The sequence below is a fragment of the Gobius niger genome, assembly GCF_951799975.1.
Source record: "Gobius niger genome assembly, chromosome: 7".
In the NCBI taxonomy this organism is placed as follows: Eukaryota; Metazoa; Chordata; class Actinopteri; order Gobiiformes; family Gobiidae; genus Gobius; species Gobius niger.
In genome coordinates, this window is record NC_136858.1 from 3,221,117 (window position 1) to 3,238,871 (window position 17,755).

The 17,755-nt window shown below is 41.4% G+C and overlaps 1 long non-coding RNA gene across 1 annotated transcript in view; it reads right to left on the reverse strand.

Annotated features, from left to right (window-relative positions):
• Positions 1–17,755, reverse strand: part of LOC306965865 — a 121,125-nt gene that overhangs the window by 8,132 nt on the left and 95,238 nt on the right. Inside the window, exon 2 of the long non-coding RNA XR_013793071.1 lies at positions 10,954–11,258. This is a non-coding gene — a long non-coding RNA (uncharacterized lncRNA). The remainder of the gene's footprint in view (positions 1–10,953; positions 11,259–17,755) is intronic.

The window sequence follows — 17,755 nt, forward strand, 5'->3', positions numbered from 1 at the left end:
TGACAAAGCGATATGAAGTGCTATGAAGTGATAACGTGGCATAAAGTGACATAAAGTGATATAAAGTGGTGTAGTTATATAAAGTGATAATGTGGTATAAATTGACATAAAGTGATATAAATTGACATGAAGTGATATAAAGTGACAACGTGGTATAATGTGACATTAAGTGGTATAAAGTGATATAAAGTGATAAAGTGGTATAGTGATATGAAGTGATAACGTGGCATAAAGTGACATCAAGTGATATAAAGTGATAACGTGGTATAAAGTGACATAACGTGATATAAATTGATAGCATTAAATTTAACCATTAAAATGTTGGAAATTATATTTTTTGAATTTAAATGTAAATTTCTGCAGTAAATGTGGCGGTGATTTTGACCAGAGGAATGTTTTTTTTAATTTATTTTAAATATTATATATAAATATAAATGTTATATATAATGTAAATATTTCAAAGACTCCCTTGCTCCATTTCTGGTCCACGTTTTTGAGGAAGCTATAACAGCAGGTAATCTACCACCAACACTACAACAAGGTCTTCTAAAAGTAATCCCTAAACCAAAAAAAGACAAACTGAGCATTGAAAATTGGAGGCCGATTACCCTACTGAATAATGATGCAAAAATACTTGCGTCAATTTTTGCAAAAAGACTTATAATTGATGAAGAACAGTCAGGATTTATGCCAGGAAGATACATTATCAACAACGTGAGACTCATATTGGATTTGTTGGATTATAATGAACATATTGCCGAGGACAGCCTTGTTTTATTTATTGATTTTTATAAAGCATTCGATACAGTCAGTCATACATTTATGTTAAAAACATTAAAAACCTTTGGATTTGGTGACCGATTCATCAGTATGATCAAGACAAACACACATGAGTGTCCACACTGGAGAGAGGCTATACAGCTGTGAGCAGTGTGAGAAGACCTTTACTCAGTCATCCAATCTAAAAAACCACACGAGGATCCACACTGGAGAAAAGCCCTTTGAGTGTGGCCTGTGTGGACATGTGTTTACTGAGTCTGTAGGTCTTAAAAGACACATGAGGATCCACACTGGAGAGAGGCCATACAGCTGTGAGCAGTGTGACAAGACCTTTGCTCTGTCATCCAGCCTCAAAACACACATGGACCTACATACTGGGGAAAAGGAATACAGCTGTGATGAGTGTGGGAAGTCATTTAATCAACTCTCAGGTCTTACATCTCACAAGAGAGTCCATGATGGACTAAAGCCGCACAAGTGTGAGCAGTGTGGGAAAACATTCAGTCGGTTGTTTGTTCTCGAACGTCACATGAAGATCCACACTGGAGAGAGGCCATACAGATGTGAGCAGTGTGAGAAGACCTTTACTATGTCATCCAACCTTAAAGACCACATGATGAGGATCCACACTGGAGAGGAACAGCTGTGATGAGTTTGTTTCAGATCTTTTCAGATCAAATGTGCTTCATGACATGAACATGTCTGTGTCGTTCACAGAGACTTATGTTTTACAAATACTGATGCTGATGTTTTTAAGGGAGGTCATAGAATGTAAATCTTCATCTAAATCTTACTGATGTGAGAAAAGATTTTGTCACAAATATGTGATCATCTTAGTCTGACCTTCAGAAGTGCAGGACCAGAGTGTTGCGTGTGCGCAGTGGAAATGCTACAAGCCCAAAAAGGAAAAGGAAATATGAATTTTGTTGTGTTAAATGATGAAGTCATTTTTATATCGTTTCTTTAACTTTTTTGTTGTTTTTTCATTGGGTTTTTCAGTTTCAGTTTTTCTTCATTATAAAACTTTGTCTTTATTAGAATGAAATATTGGTTGAAAAAAAATTCAATCAGTTTTGTATCGTTTTGTTCTTCTATTGTGAAAAAGACGTCAGTGGACTTTTCATTTTCAAACATTTTAGTTTAGTTTTAATTCTAGTCTTTGAATGAAAATGTTTTTAATTTTACTGAAGATTTACTCAAACAATTGTTTATATTTTTATTAGAGTTTTAGTGGAACAAATGAAGTGAATCACTTTAAAATCAGCACAAACTGGAGACAAGTCTATAAATGTGCTTTCCTCCCATAACAGCCCTAATGATGTAGAAACATCTCCCTCACTGTGGTGTCCAAGTGTTTTAATGTGAACAATAATAATCCCATAATGCTTAGCGATATGATGTCACATTCTGGAACTCTGTTTCAGAAAGTGTTTAATCCCAGGACATTAGGGTTGTTTTATGACCATGTTTTTGTGACTGTAAATGTACTTGTGTACTTTGTGTTGTCATTATGTGAAGCACTTTGTGACCTTGATGTCTGGGAAAGGTGTTTTATAAATAAACTTACTTACAAGCCACAAGTGTGTGTGTTTGTGTTTGCTTAGACCAGGGTTGCCAGGTCTGGGCATCCAAACCCAGCCCAAAATATCTGAAAAACCCGCGGACATACGGCGCAGTTGGAGTTATTCATATAATTATGAATATAATTCCAACTGCGGGGAATGGAATGAACTCCCTTTAATAACAGGGAGTCCATTCTCCCTGTTATTAAAGAAAACAACTCAGAGCCTCGATCAAAGAATAAGATTTAAAAAACACATTTTACAAACGTGGACAGAAAGTGTTAAAAAGCCGTTTGACGCCGTGTGAGGCTAAAAACCCATGAGTTTCTCTGTGTGGCCTGGTATGTTTTGTATTTTCTGCCCCTTCGGCCTCATCGCGGGTAAACCCCTGAACCTGCACCACAGAGACACAAAACCGCGGCGGCGCTTCTGAAGCCCATCGTTCTCCTAAAGGTGGATGTCGTGGCAGTTATTGACAAGAGCAACAGATGTGTGAATCAACATCTGTCACATCACTGTGGTCGTAGTTTTTGAGTTTGAATATGTCCAAACTTCAAACCAAAGACTGAAAGAACCAGAGCGGAGTGTGAAGATGAACTGCATCGCTCTGAGGAGGAGAACCTGAGGAGAACCTGAGGAGAGGCTGAGGAGAGGCTGAGGAGAACCTGAGGAGAGGCTGAGGAGAACCTGTGGAGAACCTGAGGAGAGCCTGCAGCGTCTGAAACGAAGCCCGTGTGTCTAATTTGTTCTGAGTCTTGCTCTTGTTAAAAGTGCAAATCTTTACAGTTAAATTTGTCGAGTGCTCACTTTGAGTTCGATGGACTTTGTGGATCCGAGCCTTTTAGGCGAGCACATTGGCCTTCGTGAAGACCCTGAAGAAGTGCCTTCATGGGGACGTGAAGACCCTGAAAAAGTGCCTTCATGGGGACGTGAAGATCCTGAAGAAGTGCCTTCATGGGGACGTGAAGACCCTGAAGAAGTGCCTTCATGAGGAGGTGAAGATCCTGAAGAAGTGCCTTCATGGGGACGTGAAGACCCTGAAGAAGTGCCTTCATGAGGAGGTGAAGATCCTGAAGAAGTGCCTTCATGGGGACGTGAAGATCCTGAAGAAGTGCCTTCATGAGGAGGTGAAGATCCTGAAGAAGTGCCTTGATGGGGACGTGAAGACCCTGAAGAAGTGCCTTGATGGGGACGTGAAGACCCTGAAGAAGTGCCTTCATGGGGATGTGAAGACCCTGAAGAAGTGCCTTCATGGGGACGTGAAGACCCTGAAGAAGTGCCTGTGGAATCGATCGGTGGCTGAGTTGCTGGACCTGCTCAGCTTCGTGAGCCCGAGTCCACTGGAGTTCAGTCCACTGATCATTGAGGCGGGAAAAGGCCACCAGGTGCTGGACCAGTAGGAGCAACAACAGCGAGACAGTGTTGGTTTAAGAAGGGAATGACAGTTAAGAAACAAAAACTGGAAGTCGAGTGACAGTTGGGAACATCATCACAGTTACTGCACCAGTGACGCGGCAAACAGGAAGTGGCGTCAACCAATCAGTGAAGGGCGGGCGTCTGCCGTTGATCAGGTGTAATTAGCGGTTTTGCTTTAATATTCGAGACGGAATTACGAAACTCACCCACTGTGTTTTTGGTCATTTACCGCCGTTGGAGACACGCCCTGTCTCTCTTTCGTGTGGCGTTCCAGGACCCCCCAGGGGAGAGAACATGGCTGGACCAGACCCACCCCCGGAAGAGCGGAGAGCAGTCCAGGCGTTTAAAGCTCCTCGACGGGAGTTTGACGCCTCATTTGAAAGCTAAGACCACTAAAACTAATCGGATCTTTTTAAGCGTTTTCGGCGTGTTTTTGTCACTTTTTGTCGCATTTTTAAATCTTCATGGTGCTGTTTTGCCCATTTTTTTCAAGGCACTTTTAGATTTGGGTAAAGAAAGAAAAGGCACTCGGTTAAGACGGGAGGTAATAATAATAATAATAATAATAATAATAATAATAATAATAATAATAATAATAATAATAATAATAATAATAATAATAATAATAATAATAATAATAATAATGCATTGGTTTTATATAGCGCTTTTCTGGACACCCAAAGACGCTTTACATCGCATTATTCATTCACTCCATACTTGGTGGTAGTAAGCTACTATTGTAGCCACAGCTGCCCTGGGGTAGACTGAAGCGAGGCAACCAGTCTGCGCCATCTGACCACTCACTACATTCACTAGGCTTCCTGGTGTTTCCCAAACGGTCTTCCATCCAAGCACCGACCAGGCCCTTCCTGCTGAGCTTCCCAGGTCTGATGGGATTGGGCAGAGCAAAGGCGGGATGACCACGGTAAGATGTTCAAATATGTCTGTGTGGAAGTGCTGCATTTACACTCACTTGGGCCAGAATGGTCAGAGTCCAGGGCCGTTTTTCAGTCCCAGTCCGCCTCTGTCTGTGACTTGTAACTGACAGAGGCGGTATTTTGATTCTTCTGATACTTCTCCCAGTATTGGATCACTGCGTCTCTATCATTGTTTATGGTCATTTGACATATTTTGAGCTAATTTAAAATGAATTTGGCTTTTATTGTGGACTCTTATATTAGCTTTAGCATTTGTTAGCATGGGCATACATTTACTTTTAAAACAAATATTAAAAAAGTATAATATATTTTTTTCTGATATTTACAGGTTGTACCACCTGACACCCAAAGTGGAGGAGAAAAACTCTTTTTTCTCAATTCTTGAAATACATTTTCAAACCTTTTCATTCAGACGTTTTTTTCCCAGTTTATATTCAGTTTATTTGATTTTTTAACTAAAACATAATAGGACATACAGGCTATACCGACATAGATCATACCCAAACCATACATACATCATACATTTCATACAAAGACACGCACTTCAGTAACTTTTCTAATATATTGTTATTCTTGAAGTAGATTAATCATATTTGACCGTATTTCTGCTCCAGTAAAATTGTAATGAGGCATCTGTACTTTTTATTTTTTCAAAGTCAAAACCAATCTTTAGTTCCTACTCTGTCATTTGTAAGTGCATGATTGATTACATTAACAGAGACGTTTGTGAAAAACCTCATATACAGTCAGATACAAACAATAATCAAACAGTTGGTGAAGCGCTCGCACCACCATCAAACCCACAGAGTGGAATAAAAGAACAAAAAACACAAAAACACTTTCACTTTAGTTACGACGTGCACAAGCTGAGACTTTGTTTTGTCTGGTGAGAATGTTAACAGTACTTTTTCTTATAAGTGTCTTTTCACTCAGACATAAAGACACTTGTTTCTTTATTTCAAAATAAAAGCCCTGTTCTTACGGTTGTGCCGCGCTGATATTTTAACATTACAAATTGTCGGACAAAAGGTTTTTAGTTTTCTCAAAACCTTTATAACTATTAATATTCACAAATGAGGCTTATTTGAAAGATAATTAATACACAATTATGCCCTGATGTTTTATTTTTCATTTGTTACCCTGAAAATACCATTTTCAGAAGCTTTATTAGTCTAATCGTTTGCTCGGACGGCTGCACCACCTGACATTTCAGGGGTTTGAGGTGTGAAAACATTCAAAATATATATTATTAAAATGTCATGAAAATGTGTTTAAACAAAATCGGTTTTGTAGAATAAAGTGATTAATGTATTGAAAAGAACAAATTATTTTTAACATAAATTTAACACTCGTATAAAAACAGGCACGTCATGAATGACCCGTATATTCAGAGAACTTTCACACCTGCAGCCCGAACCTTCTTGACCTGACCTAAATTATGTCAAATAAGTAAGATTTAGATGAAGATTTACATTCTATGACCTCCCTTAAAAACATCAGCATCAGTATTTGTAAAACATAAGTTTCTGTGAACGACACAGACATGTCATGAAGCACATTTGATCTGAAAAGATCTGAAACAAACTCATCACAGCTGTTCCCCTCCAGTGTGGATCCTCTTCATGTGGTCTTTTAGGTTGGATGACTGAGTAAAGGTCTTCTCACACTGCTCACATCTGTATGGCCTCTCTCCAGTGTGGATCCTCATGTGATATTCAAGATGCTGTGACTGATTGAATGTTTTCCCACACTGCTCACACTCGTACGGTTTTAGTCCATCATGGACTCCCTTGTGAGATGTAAGACCTGCGAGTTGATTAAATGACTTCCCACACTCATCACAGCTGTATTCCTTTTCCCCAGTATGTAGGTCCATGTGATTTTTAAGGCTGGATGACAGAGCAAAGGTCTTGTCACACTGCTCACAGCTGTATGGTCTCTCTCCAGTGTGGATCCTCATGTGTCTTTTAAGACTTGCAGACTCAGTAAACACATGTCCACACAGGCCACACTCAAAGGGCTTTTCTCCAGTGTGGATCCTCATGTGTGTTTTTAGGTTAGATGACTGAGTAAAGGTCTTCTCACACTGCTCACAGCTGAATGGCCTCTCTCCAGTGTGGATCCTCATGTGATATTCAAGATGCTGTGACTGACTGAATGTTTTCCCACACTGCTCACACTCGTACGGTTTTAGTCCATCATGGACTCTCTTGTGAGATGTAAGACCTGCGAGTTGATTAAATGACTTCCCACACTCATCACAGCTGTATTCCTTTTCCCCAGTATGTAGGTCCATGTGATTTTTAAGGCTGGATGACAGAGCAAAGGTCTTGTCACACTGCTCACAGCTGTATGGCCTCTCTCCAGTGTGGATCCTCATGTGTCTTTTAAGACTTGCAGACTCAGTAAACACATGTCCACACAGGCCACACTCAAAGGGCTTTTCTCCAGTGTGGATCCTCATGTGTGTTTTTAGGTTAGATGACTGAGTAAAGGTCTTCTCACACTGCTCACAGCTGAATGGCTTCTCTTCAGTGTGGATCCTCATGTGTGTTTTTAGGTTAGATGACAGAGTAAAGGTCTTCTCACACTGCTCACAGCTGAATGGCTTCTCTTCAGTGTGGATCCTCATGTGTGTTTTTAGGTTAGATGACTGAGTAAAGGTCTTCTCACACTGCTCACAGCTGAATGGCTTTTCTCCAGTGTGGATCCTCATGTGTGTTTTTAGGTTAGATGACTGAGTAAAGGTCTTCTCACACTGCTCACAGCTGAATGGCTTCTCTTCAGTGTGGATCCTCATGTGTGTTTTGAGGCTTGATGACAGAGTAAAGGTCTTCTCACACTGCTCACAGCTGTATGGCCTCTCTCCAGTGTGGATTTTCATGTGATATTCAAGATGCTGTGACTGGCTGAATCTTTTCCCACACTGCTCACACTCGTACGGCTTTAGTCCATCATGGACTCTCTTGTGTCGCCTGAGAACTGAGAGCTGATTAAATGACTTCCCACACTCATCACAGCTGTATTCCTTTTCCCCAGCATGTATCTTCATGTGGTCTTTGAGGTTGGATGACTGACTAAAGGTCTTGTCACACTGCTCACAGCTGTATGGCCTCTCTCCAGTGTGGATCCTCATGTGTCTTTTAAGATGTGCAGACTCAGTAAACACATGTCCACACAGGCCACACTCAAAGGGCTTTTCTCCAGTGTGGATCCTCATGTGTTTTTTTAAGTTGGATGACTTAGTAAAGGTCTTCTCACACTGCTCACAGCTGTATGGCTTCTCTGTAGTGTGGATTCTCACGTGGTTTTTGAGGCTGGATGACAGAGTAAAGGTCTTCTCACACTGCTCACAGCTGTATGGCCTCTCTCCAGTGTGGATTCTCACGTGGTTTTTGAGGCTGGATGATCGACTAAAGGTCTTCTCACACTGCTCACAGCTGTATGGCCTCTCTCCAGTGTGGATTCTCATGTGACGTTTTAGACCACGTGATGTAGTAAATCCTTTCCCACACTGCTCACAGCTGTATGTCTTTCCCTGTGTGCGGGGAGTCTGCAGAGGCTGAGCTGGGTCCATTTCTCTGCAGACAGAAACAGGAGTTAGTGTTGTGTCACTCACATTATTCTGTAAAACACTAAATGTAGTTTGACCTGGTGTGACCCTCCCCCTCCCTCTGTTCTCATTCACACATCACCCCTCCCCCATCAGCTCACTGTGAATCAGCAACAAACTCCAAAAGACACTTTGGAAACAGGATTCCTGTAGTTTTGCTCCTTGTTTAAACTGCTGAAAAGCCTGGCTCCAAAGAGTTTTTCTTTTTCTAAAAAGTGCAATGATCCGTGAGACAATGCTGGGCTGTGTATCATAGTTTTAACCACGCTGGTTTTTGTACATCAGTAATAAAAAGGTGAAGCTTAAATCGAGCGCTGGAGCTGCAGAAGAAAGTCCAGTCTATGTTTCCCCAGCTCCCACAGACAGGGTCACACACAGGTCCAGAGTCCAGCTGGAAGTCACTGGGGGCTTTTATAGCTCTGTGTGGAAAGCCCCTCCCCAAAGGAGCCCCCCCTCACCTCTGTGGATGAAACCTCTGCTGCTGCCCCCCCTCCTCCTCCTCCTCTTTCCAGATCATTATTCCTGCTCCACACCTAAAGCTCTGGTTGGTCCGGCCTTTGAGAGTCAATAGTCGGTGTAACATCCTAGCGCTAGAGACGCTGTAACAAGGTAATATGTGGAAGTATTGTAAGTCCCGCGAGACTTTGTATACATGCATGAGATCCAATATGGCCAAGTAAACAGACCTGAAGTTATACCGGTGTGGTTATTCTACAATAATAAGTTCATGCCAGAGGGCAAATACAACAGTCGGCTCGCAGATTCAACAGATTCAAAGGAAGTTTTCTCTGCACAAATTTAACCAGGCTCTATCATGACTTGTTCACAGAAAATATCGACAATGTTGGCCCTCTCTACTCGGAGCTACATGCCTGACTTTGATGTGAAAACATTCAATAAAACTATATACTTCCCCTCATGTTTATGTCAGTATCTACAGCTCAAGTTTGGAAGTTTTATTTGCACAAGTTTTCCCAAACATTCTTTCTTATTGCCTAAAGGAGCGAGACCTCCTTATGATCCTCCACATCTACAACAAATGTATGAACACAAAAGAGGAAATGCGAGTGTAACATTGGCCTTTTATGAAACTAGTTTACCTTATATGGTTCATTCTCGCTTCAGTTTCAGCCCAAAAGTGTGATTAATGTCGCAGCAGAGCGGAGTTAGCGTTAGCCCTGAGCACCGCTAGCATCACAGCTGCCTCCGCGTGCGACACACGGGTGACTTTTACCGCTGTTTCTCGCGTTATTTTACGGTATTTGTTTTTCTTCGTCTCTCACCCCCGGGCGCGCGCAGTCACTCCAGATTATAAAACATCCACGCTCCAACTCCGCACAAATGTGTAAAAAACAAAACAAACAAACAAAAAAGATGTGACTTCCGCCCAGGCCGCGCTGAACCAGAGAGCAGCGGCCTCTGCTGGACAAGGGCGGGATGACACGTTTCAGATCGTCTGTAAAGTCAGACACTTTCTGCTTTTTGGTGGTTATTGTGTAAAAACTAAACCACATAAATACATAAATTAACCATTTGCACATTTTAGGATGTTTTCTAACAGTGTGTATAAAAAAAATAATTTCAATGATATTAAAAATTATATTTAAAAAAACCTTTCCTCTGGGAAAATGTGTCCCATAAACAGGAAATACAAACATCAGGCTTTATTTCTGTACAGAAGTTTCATGTAAAAAACGATAAAACTTTGTCCCTAAAACCAATGACGTTTCGTGACGTCACAACATCGTAAACAAATGGAGTTTGTACGTCATTTATTTCCAAACATGAAGTGAAAAAATATATTTGTTCTTTTACTGCCCATTTTCTGGCAGCAGATCCGTCTCATAATCAGAATTATGAATTGTTGCTATTTTTTTTCCAAAAGAACATATTATTCCCCACCCCAAACAATGTCCCTGAATGCATCTTTTTGACGACTATTTGAGATTCCCACACATTTCCCACGGCCTGCAACCTCCGCCAGGATCCTGTTTGTGGACTTCAGCTCTGCCTTCAACACCATCCTCCCTGGACTGCTACGAGACAAGCTCTACCAGCTCAGCCCGACTCCCTCTGCAGGTGGATCACTGACTTCCTGACGGACCGGAGACAGCACGTGCGGAACTCCTCAGGGCTGTGTACTTTCCCCCTGGTTCTTCTCCCTGTACACAAACTGCTGCACCTTCCGTCACCAGGACGACACCTCCCTCATCGGGCTCATCTCGGACGGTGATGAGTCTCCTCCAGGAGAGCGGTGGACCGGCTGGCGTCAACAACCTGGAGCCGAACGCCCAGAAGACACTGGAGATGATCGTGGACTTCAGGAAAGACACAGCCCCATCATCCCCCCTCGCCCTAACAGACTCTCCCACCCAGGACCTCCAATGGGAGCCAACCATCAGCTCCCTCATCAAGAAGGCCCAGCAGAGGATGTTCTTCCTACGGCAGCTGCGGAAACTTAAGTTAAGTTATACTGTATACTGTATTGTATTAACCTCTGTAGAGCTAAGAGAGAGCTGCCGACCAAGATGCTGGTGCAGTTCTACATGGCCATCATCGAGTCAATCCTCTCCTCCTCCATCACTGTGTGGTCCATCCTCACCTCCTCCATCACCGTGTGGTCCATCCTCACCTCCTCCATCACCATGTGGTCCATCTGCTGAGAAGGTGGTTGAATGTGAGCTCCATCTCTCCAAGTCCTGTTCACCTCCAGGACACGGAGGCGTGTGGGTCGGATCACTGCTGACCCGTCTCACCCTGGACAAGGACTATTCACCCCCCTCCCCTCAGGCAGGAGGCTACTGTCCATCCAGACCCATAGATCCGCCACTTGAACAGTTTTTTCCCACAGCCGTCAGACTCATGAACCATAAAGACCTAATAACTCAAGACAGACTGTAATCTGCTCTATTGCACTATGTGGTTTGTCCACACTTAGATCCACTGCACCTCTTATCACTTTATATCACTTTATATCACTTTATATCACTTTATCACTTTATATCACTTTGTACCACGTTATGTCACTTTATATCACTTCATACCACATTATATCACTTTATACCACGCTATATCAATTTATATCACTTTATATCACTTTATATCACTTTATATCAATTTACATCAATTTATATCACTGTATATCACTTTATACCACATTATATCACTTTATACCACTTTATACCACGTTATATCACTTTATATCACTTTATACCACTTTATCACTTTATATCACGTTATATCACTTCATATCACTTTATATCATTTTATACCATGCTATATCACTTTATATCACTTTATACCACTTTATCACTTTATATCACTTCATGTCACTTCATATAACTTTATACCACGTTACATCACTTTATTTCACTTCATATCACTTTATACCACTTTATCACTTTATATCACTTTATATCACTTTATATCACTTCATATCACTTTATATCACTTTTTACCAGTTTATAACTTTATATCACTTCATTTCACTTTATCACTTTATATCACTTCATCACTTTATATCACTTTATGTCACTTTATATCACTTTATACCACGTTATATCACTTTATATCACTTTATACCACTTCATATCACTTTATAACTTCATACCACTTTATATCACTTCATATCACTTCATAACTTCATATCAATTTATATCACTTTATATCACTTTGTATCACTTTATATCACTTTATATCACTTTATATCAATTCATACCACTTTAAATCACTTTATACCACTTTGTAACACTTTATACCACTTTATATCACTTTATATCACTTTATATCACGTTATATCACTTGACATCACTTTATACCCCTTTATAACTTCATACCACTTTATATCACTTTATGCCACTTTATAACTTTATACCACTTTATATCACTTTACATCACTTTATATCACTTTATGCCACTTAGTCATTTTATATCACTTCGTATCGAATCCGAATAGTTTTTATTGCCATTGTTTGCAAACAGGTTCCCAAACTAGGATTTTGTCTTGGTCGTGCAACATTAAACAAACGACATACAACACAGAGTTTAGATAAAAATAAGCTATAAACTTTAAACTTTAAAGCTTTAGGGGCATGCATAGGAATATTAAAATAAGATAAAAATAAGAGGTAAAATATGGTAGACAACAATTGACATAGAACAACAGGATTGGATTTACATATGGTGGTTAAAGTGATAAAGTGGTATAAAATGGTATAAAGTGATATAAAGTGATAAAGTGGTATAAAGTGACATAAAGTCATATAAAGTGATTTTGGTTTGAACACACATCTCAAGGATGTACTGGGATGCATCATCAGTGATGTTCCTGGGGTCATTGGGGGTTTCGGGTCTTTCAACATCAGACCCCCTCACCCAGGTGACCCATCCGGGAGTGATCAATTCCCGGATTGCATCCCAGCAGCACCAATCCAAGGGCTTGCCTTCTTTAACCAAAGCCACCTGGTGGCTTTTTCCGCTGCTTCTGTGATTGAGTGTATTGCTTTCTTCTTAGCTGCTCCAGTCATCCCGAGTCCAAGCAAAGCTTTACTCATGGAGCGTCCGGCAAATCCTAGGCAACCTATTTCCACTGGATCACACTGTGCACGCCACCCTTTGCTCCTACATTGCTCCACCAGTTCAGAATACTTGGCCAGCTTTCTCGCGTGTGCATCCTCCATGTTCTCCTCCCAAGGGACTGTCAGCTCCCACATTATGACTTGTCTAGTGGAATCGGAAAACATCATCAGGTCCGGTCGTAGTTTGGTTTCTGTAATGTGGCCTGGGAACTTTAGCTGCTTTTCCAGGTCTTGGGCGCTAGATAGCCGGCCACTTCTTGGATGTTGTGGCTGTGGCCGCTCTCCAGCCTTTACGAACACGATGCTTTTCATAGGATGGAACTTTGATCCCTGATATCTGTAGTGACTGCCTCAGCAACTGCCTCAAGCACTTGGTCATGGCGCCACCGATACCGACCCTCACTGAGAGCTTTGGGACAACCACTGAGTAAATGCTGAAGAGATCCTTTTCCTGCACACAGGAGACAGGTAGGAGACTCTACTTTGCCCCAGGTTTTTAATCATTTTATGCGAGACCGAGGCTTTCATCCCAAATGAAGTATCAAGCCCCTCTCCCACCTCCGCCTTTTTCACAAACCGAGGTCTCCCCAGCTCGGCCCCCATCACCGGCGCCCACAGCTGTTATCTCCAGCAGCTTCACTGCTGCTGTCTAGGACATTAGGGGCCTCTGCGTTGCTACCATACATAGCAAACTCAAAACTAACCAGAGGTCCATAGAGGGAGTATGATCTTACGAGACAATTACTACTGTCAAACAACATAGATTAGATAAGAGAGGGACAGTCAGACCGTCCAATCAAAGAAATCTAATCCATATCCCCTGCAAAAAGATTCCACCCACTCAAACACAGATAAATCTCAAACATGCTGTACTCAATGTCAGATCGTTAAAAAAGTCCTTTTTAATAAATAGTTTTATTTCCTCTTATAATCTAGATTTTATGTTTTTAACTGAAACATGGCTAGACAAAAACACTGGAAATGCAGTTTTGATTGAGTGTAGTCCATCTCACTTCAATTTTGTGTCTGAAACACGCCAAAACCAGAGGGGTGGGGGTGTTTGCGCAATTTTCAGGGACAATTTACTCCTACAAAAATTGTCATTTGGGGTTTTTCCATCGTTTGAGTATGTGTCATTCAAAATGGAGATAAAACAATCTTCCATACTTTATATGGCTATTTACAAACCATCACAGAACTGTTTTATTTTACTCAATTACTTTCATTTATATGCATTGATTTTGATTGTTTAGTAATTTCAGGTGATTTTAATGTGCATGTGGATGTGACCAACGACAGGCATGCAAAAGAACTCAGTGCTGTCCTTGAAATGTTTGATTTAACTCAGCACGTGAGTGAGGCGACTCACAACAAAGGCCACACTCTAGATCTAGTTATTACAAAAGGTGTTAATATATCAAATGTGAATGTTGTTGATGTTGCTTTATCTGATCATTTTTGTGTCTTCTTTGACCTGTGTGTTACACCTAAACCAGTGGTTGGGCCTGGAGTTATTCAAAGAAGACACATAAATGATACAACAAGGACACAGTTTATGGAGATGATCAGATTTGAAAATGCCCCATGTTCTAATGTTGATAATCTGTTGGACTCTTACACATCAAGGGTCTTAAATGTTTTGGATACTATTGCTCCTGTCAAGGTTAAAATGGTTAACAATAGGCAAAAGGCACCTTGGAGAAGTGAAGATTCGGTCAGGGCACAGAAAAGGGAGTGCCGAAAAGCCGAACGGAAATGGCGCAAGTCAAAGCTCCAGGTTCATTTTGAGGTTTACAAAGAAGTACTTTGTGTGTTCAACCATATTTTGCGTGGAGCAAGGGAGAAGTATTTCTCTACAATCATCTCAAACTGCAGAAACAATTCTCGCGTTCTGTTTTCCACAGTAAACAGATTAACTAACGCTCCAGTTTCACTGCCCCTAGAACTAATCTCTACATCTAAGTGTAATGAGTTTGCAATATTTTTCTATGACAAAGTCCAAAGAATTAAAAATGCCATAATTTCCACAACACAAATAGAAACTCTGCCACCAGATGAACACCTTGAGCTGACACATTTCACACCTGTTACTGACAAAACAATCGAAGAGGTTATCGCCGGTCTGAGGTCATGTACATGCTGCCTTGATGAATTACCCACTAGATTTCTGAAGTCTGTGCTGACCAGCTTGTTACCACAACTTGCTCAGTTAGTTAACATCTTACTCGAGACTGGAGCATTTCCAAAGGCCTTGAAAACTGCAGTCATTAAGCCTCTTCTAAAAAAGAGCAGCCTTGATGCCAAGGTAATGAACAACTACCGGCCCATATCAAACCTGCCATTCTTAGGAAAAGTCCTAGAGAAAGTAGTATATCAGCAGCTCACTTACTTTCTCCTGTCTAAAAATGTGTTTGATACTTTCCAGTCAGGATTTAGGCCCCATCACAGCACTGAGACAGCTCTGCTCAAGGTGACAAATGATATCCGCATGAACACCAACGCAGGTAAGGTCTCAGTTTTAGTTCTGCTGGACCTGAGCGCTGCCTTTGACACAGTGGACCACGGGATCTTACTTCACAGGTTAGAAAACTGGGTGGGAATCTCTGGTACTGCTCTAAAATTGGTTTAAGTCCTATCTCGAGGACAGGACATACTTTGTTGAAATTGGCAACTGTGTCTCAGACAAAATTACCATGACCTGTGGAGTCCCCCAGGGGTCAATCTTGGGACCCCTCTTATTCAACTTGTACATGCTTCCATTGGGTCAGCTAATAAACAGCAACAATGTGTCGTACCACAACTATGCAGATGACTCTCAAATCTATGTGTCACTGACGGCTGGTGAACATGGGCCTGTAGATACACTCTGTCACTGCATCCAACAGATCAGTTTGTGGATGCAAAACAACTTTCTCCAGCTAAACTCAGACAAAACTGAGATCATTGTTTTTGGCCCACAGGCACAAAGACAAAGTGTTATCAGTCACCTTGAGTCTCTCTCTCTAAAACCAAAAAATCAGGTTAGAAATCTAGGAGTAATCATGGACTCAGACCTGAACTTAAACAGCCACATCAAAGCAATAACATCAGCAGCTTTTTACCATCTGAAAAACATTGCTAAGATCAGAGGAATAGTGTCAAAACCAGACTTAGAGAGACTTATCCATGCATTTGTCTCCAGCAGGTTAGACTACTGTAATGGCCTGCTCACCGGCCTCTCTAAACGAGCTATCAGACAACTACAGTACATCCAGAACGCTGCTGCTCGAGTCCTGACAAGAACCAGGAAATACGACCATATTAGTCCAGTGCTCCGGTTTCTGCACTGGCTTCCTGTCACTCAGAGAATAGACTTTAAAACAGCTCTGCTTGTGTACAAGTCTTTTCATGGTTTAGCACCAAAGTACATATCTGACATGTTACAGCCATATGAACCATCTCGGGCCCTGAGAACTTCAGGGAGGGGCCTCCTGGTGGTTCCCAGAGTCAATAATAAACACGGTGAGGCTGCGTTTCAGTTTCATGCAGCTAAAATCTGGAACAGTCTTCACGAGGATGTGAGACAGGCCTCAACTCTGACAATGTTCAAATCCAAGCTGAAAACAGTTCTGTTTGCCCGTGCATATGACTGAATGTATTTTATCTACACTCCTGCCTTTTACTGTAATTGATTAATTTTATGTTGATGTCCAGAGGAGAAGGAGGTTAGGTAACTTTGTGTGAACGAGCAAGAAAAATAGTGCTCAAGACAGAGCGAAATAGTGCTCAAGACAGAGCGAGTCAAAACAAGACTTAAAAATAGTGCTCAAGACAGAGCGAAATAGTGCTCAAGACAGAGCGAGTCAAAACAAGACTTAAAAATAGTGCTCAAGACAGAGCGAAATAGTGCTCAAGACAGAGCAAGTCAAAACAAGACCTAAAAATAGTGTCAATACAGAGCGAAATAGTGCTCAAGACAGAGCGAGTCCAAACAAGACTTAAAAATAGTGCTCAAGACAGAGCGAAATAGGGCTCAAGACAGAGCGAGTCCAAACAAGGACTTGAAAATAGTTCTCAAGACAGAGCGAATCTAAACAAGACTTAAAAATGCATATAACTGAAAGAATCTTATCTGCACTCTTGCCTCTTACTGTAATTGATTAATTCTATGTTGATGTTTTTATTGATTGTATTTGTTTTCTTATATTTATGCAACTGTGAAGCACTTTGAATTGCCTTGTGTATGAATTGTGCTCTACAAATAAACTTGCCTTGCCTTGCCTTGTGGAGATTGGCTGGACTCTGTAGGGTATCGTAGACCGCTTGGACCAGGAACTTAATGCGGTAGATAAGTGATATAAAGTGGTATAAAATAATGTTTTATACACACTGTTAGAAAACATCCTAAAATGTCTGCAAATGGTTAATTTATGTATTTATGTGGTTTAGTTTTTACACAGTAACCACCAAAAAGCAGAAAGTGTCTGACTTTACAGACGATCTCAAACGTGTCCTCCCGCCCTTGTCCAGCAGAGGCCGCTGCTCTCTGGGTCAGCGCGGCCTGGGCGGAAGTCACATCTTTTTTGTTTGTTTGTTTTGTTTTTTACACATTTGTGCGGAGTTGGAGCGTGGATGTTTTATAATCTGGAGTGACTGCGCGCGCCCGGGGGCGAGAGACGAAGAAAAACAAAGACCGTAAAATAACGCGAGAAACAGCGGTAAAAGTCACCCGTGTGTCGCACGCGGAGGCAGCTGTGATGCTAGCGGTGCTCAGGCATCAGGGCTAACGCTAACTCCGCTCTGCTGCGACATTAATCACACTTTTGGGCTGAAACTGAAGCGAGAATGAACCATATGAGGTAAACTAGTGAGTTTGTGTTTGGAAATTGA